Here is a 4,308-nt window from a genome sequence, read left to right as displayed (position 1 = left end):
CCTTCTGAAGGTTCCGGGGAGGATCCTTCTGTGTCTGGTGGCCCCAGAAATCCTCAGTGTTCACGTTCCCTGGCTGTGGACTTGTCATCGTGCTCTCTGCCACTGGAGTCACGTGCTGTCCTCCCTGTATGTCCCTGGGTCAGGGCCTCCTACTGCAGGACAGCCTCATCTGAACTCGATTTTGTCAGCAGAGACTCTATTTCCAAATACGGTCACATTCACAGGGTCAGGGATTCAGACTTAAATGTGTCTTTTGGGGGGACCCCACTCACCCCACAGCAGTGTCCTGTAGTCGCCTCAGTGTGGAGGTGATGGGCGGGCAGCCATTTGTCAGAAGCTAACAGGAGGCTCCTGAGAGATCCACCTGACACTCCTAAAGCAGAGAGCAAATCCAAAGGAAGTCCGCCCTGGTCACCACCTGCCCTGGTCACCGCCCGCCCCATGTATCATCACACGGCTTGACTTGCTGGTGGCAACTGTCCTTGCGCCGAGAGGAAGTATTGTGTGTTCTCAGCTCATTTATTATAGAAAACCAGGCAGACCAAGCAAAGCAAATTGCCAAGGGCCAAAGGGCATGGTGCGCGCCTGAGAACACCGGAAAACAATGGAACTGATTGAAACATAATTGGGTGATGGTTTACAGCTGCGTTTTCCTTAAGGGTTGCCTTCTGAGTAGTCTGAGAGATGCTAAGTTCCCCACTTCACAACGGACCCTGCTTTTGTGAACCTAAAGGAGAGGCTGAAAAGTCTCAGTTCACTCCTGATATGGTTTGGCTGTGTCTCCACCCAGAATCTCATCTTGAATTGTAAGCCCCATAATCCCCATGGGTGGAGGGAGAGACCAGGTGCAGGTAATTGAATCACTGGGGCGGTTTGCCCCAGGCAGTTCTCGTGACAGTGAGTTCTCACGAGATCTGATGGTTTTGTAAGTGTCCGGTAGTTCCTCCTGCGTTCATTCTTCTTCCTGCTGCCTCGGGAAGCAGATGTGTTGCTTCCCCTTCAACCATGGCGTAAGTTTCCTGAGACCTCCCCCGCCACGGTGAACGGTGAGTCAATTAAACCTCTTTCCTTTATATATTACCCAGTTTTCGGCAGTTCCTTATAGCAGTGTGAAAACAGACTAATACAGCTCCCAAGCAACCAACTTGTGACTTTCTTTGCATCACAAACGACCCCATCTGACCAGGGTGCAAACGGCTTGGGAGGCACAGCATTTCTTCCTGGAGGTGGAAAGGAGGGGAGCGCTGAGAGTAGGGTCGTGGGTCCCCACACCAGGTCTGAATCCCTGCTGGCTGCATCTGTAGGCTGGAGGGGAAGTGGGCCCTGGGTGCAGGACCCCTGCAGGAGGCCGTCACAGGGTCCCTCCTGGAGCTCCAGGCAGGGGGAGCCACAGGCTCTCAAGGTCACTGGGACCCCGTACCTGTGGACCTGAGCCTCTCACAGCACGTGCGTCCCCCACTGGTCTCTGTTTTCTCTAATGAGGTTGTTCCTGGTCTTGTCTTAGGATCTTTGACCCCGAGTCCCACTGTCTGGAACTCTTTCCCATGAGAACTGCTCAGGGCTGGCTTCATCTCCTCCTGCTTTAGGTCTCAGCTCCAGTGAGCCCCCAGTCACTCTGTCCAAAGGCCCTCCCTTCTTCCCTCCCTGGCCTTGTCTGCTTGCTTTCCTGGATGTCTTTCCTTCCTGGGAAATCTACACAACTTCCCTGTTGGTTTCTTGCCTAATAAAAGCAGAGCCTCATGGGATTCCCCAGTGTCCCTAGAACCTGGGAAGGTGCCTGAATGCAGGAGGGCTCAGGGCACTCAGAGACGGCCTCAGACAGGAGCCGGCAGAACAGCCAACGCAGCAAGGCCTTCTGCTCCATCGTCCCAGCTGCCCTATCACACTCAGCTCCCAGCCTGTGCTGCCTCCCGCCTGCTGTCCCAGGATACAGTGTCCCAGTGCCAGCCAGCCCCTGCCCCACACTGCTGCCCCTACACCCATCCTGCAGGTGTTCTTTGAAGGGAACCTCCAGCATCATTTGCCCAATCCCGATCATTGTCCCACTCCCTCTGCCTCCTGGCCCCTGTACAACTGGCTCCCCAGGCTCCAGTGGGACATGGAACCCCAACTAGTAAAAGAGGCAACCCATTTGCCATGCAGGTCAAGACAGTTACAGCCCCGGAAGCTCAGTCTCCGGACTCTGGTAAGAGCTACCCCTGAGCAGGTGACCACAGTCCTCATCACAACAGCAACAGTGATAGCTGGTGTATACTAAGTGCTTTTGCATCCCACTCACTGTCCCGAGCCACTCCCCGATAGGAGCGCCCTTATTTCTCTAACAGCCCTGTGAAGCCGGCTGCCTGGTCTCTGGGTGTGGAGATGGAGACTGCAAGGGTTGCTCTGAAACAGTCATTTGACTCTTGTGCCCTAGAGCTCTGTGACCAGAACTGGGCGCCCTCTACTTTTTCTTCTTGGACAGCTCATTTCTGCGTCCAATGCAACAAAATGTGGATTTTTCCCCCCCACAAATAGTTAAAAGAAGCAATTGTCCTGATGTGGTAATGTGACTTTTGACATAATAGAGATATTTTCCGCCCTCATTTTTATAATTAGTATCCAAATTACTCAAAGCAAATTTTGCATTTATGAAATTTAAAAGCAAAGGGTTTCTAACCTGACATCTAAACTTTTCACAATTCCCATCTCCACCTACCCATCAACATCCACTTAACAATGTCCACATTATACTCCCACAGTGCCATACGTAGTTTTCCTAACATGGGACATTTTTAAAAAGAGTTGTCGGCTGGGCACAGTGGCTCACACCTGTAATCCCAGCACTTTGGGAGGCCGAGGCAGGTGGATCACCTGAGGTCGAGAGTTCAAGACGAGCCTGACCAACATGGAGAAACCCCATCTCTATTTTTTTTAAAAGTATAAAATTAGCCCAGTATGGTGGCACGTGCCTGTAATCCCAGCTACTCGGGAGGCTGAGGTAGGAAAATTGCTTGAACCTGGGAGGCAGAGGTTGCGGTGAGCCAAGATTGCGCCATTGCACTCCAGCCTGGGCAACAACAGCAAGACTCCAACTCAAAAAGAAAAACATAAAGAGTTGTCAGTGTAGTAGCATAATTTTTGTAACTGTGGGTAGGGATTAGAAATCAGGAGAAAGAAGTGAGAATGAAGCAAGCTGTCATTTAAGCTTTCATATCTCAAGAAGACATTAAGCAAGATTGTTTTTCAATTTAACAACAGCAGAAGTTGCTGTCTGAATTTGTCAAAAAAAAAAATCCTAAATTGTCATAAGCCCTGATCCAATTATTTTGATTATTATAAGAAAAACATGGAAATGTCTTAGAGGAAAAAAAATGCTTGAATGCCCTGATTATGAGCTCTTTGAAGGTAGGAATTATTGAGATATAATTCACATACCATTGAATTCACCCACAAAAGTATACAATTCAATGTTTCCTAATATATTCACAGGATTGCACAACCATTGCCACTAAATTTTAGAACATTTTTAGTGGGCAAAGGACATGAACAGACACTTCTCAAAAGAAGACATAAATGAAGCCAATAAGCATATGAAAAAAACCTCAATATGACTGATCATTAGAGAAATGCAAATCAAAACCACAATGACATACCATATTAGTCAGAATGGCTATTATTAAAAAGTCCAAAAAAAAAAAAAACAGTTGCTGGTGAGATTGTGGAGAAAAGGGAACTCTTACAAACTGTTGGTGGGAGTGTAAGTTAGTTCAACCGTTGTGGAAAGCAGTGTGGCAATTCCTCAAACAGCTAAAAGCAGAACTACCATTTAACCCAGCAATCCCATTACTGGGTCTATACCCAGGGGAATATATATCATTTTATCATATAAGACATATGCAGGTGAATATTAATTGCAGCACTGCTCACAATAGCAAAGACATGGAGTCAACTAAATGCCCTTCAATAACAGATTGGATAAAGAAAATGTACATCTACACCATGGAATACTGTGCAGCCATATAAAAGACTGAGATTGTGTCTTTTATGTGAACAAGAATGGATCTGGAGGCATTATCCTTAGCAAACTAACACAGGAAGAGAAAACTAAATACCACGTGTTCTCATTTATAAGTAGGAGCTAAATGATAACTTATGAACACAAAGAAGGAAACAACAGATACTGGGGTCTACTTGAGGGTGGAGGGTGGGAGGAGGGAGAGAAGCAGAAAAGATAACTGTTGGGTACTGGGCTTAATACCTGGGTGATGAAATAATATGTAAAACAACCCCCTGTGACATATGTTTACCTAGGTAACCTTCACATGTACC

At 47.6% G+C, this 4,308-nt stretch overlaps 1 long non-coding RNA gene across 1 annotated transcript in view; it reads left to right on the top strand.

Annotated features, from left to right (window-relative positions):
• Nucleotides 1-966: 966 nt before the first annotated feature.
• The window catches only part of LOC111551032, a 41,876-nt gene continuing 38,534 nt past the window's right edge, over nt 967-4,308 (top strand). The window contains exon 1 of the long non-coding RNA XR_002734243.2: nt 967-1,046. This is a non-coding gene — a long non-coding RNA (uncharacterized LOC111551032). The remainder of the gene's footprint in view (nt 1,047-4,308) is intronic.

The sequence above is a fragment of the Piliocolobus tephrosceles genome, chromosome 18 (genome assembly GCF_002776525.5).
Source record: "Piliocolobus tephrosceles isolate RC106 chromosome 18, ASM277652v3, whole genome shotgun sequence".
NCBI classification, from domain to species: Eukaryota; Metazoa; Chordata; class Mammalia; order Primates; family Cercopithecidae; genus Piliocolobus; species Piliocolobus tephrosceles.
This window is presented reverse-complemented; position numbering and strand designations above follow the sequence as displayed.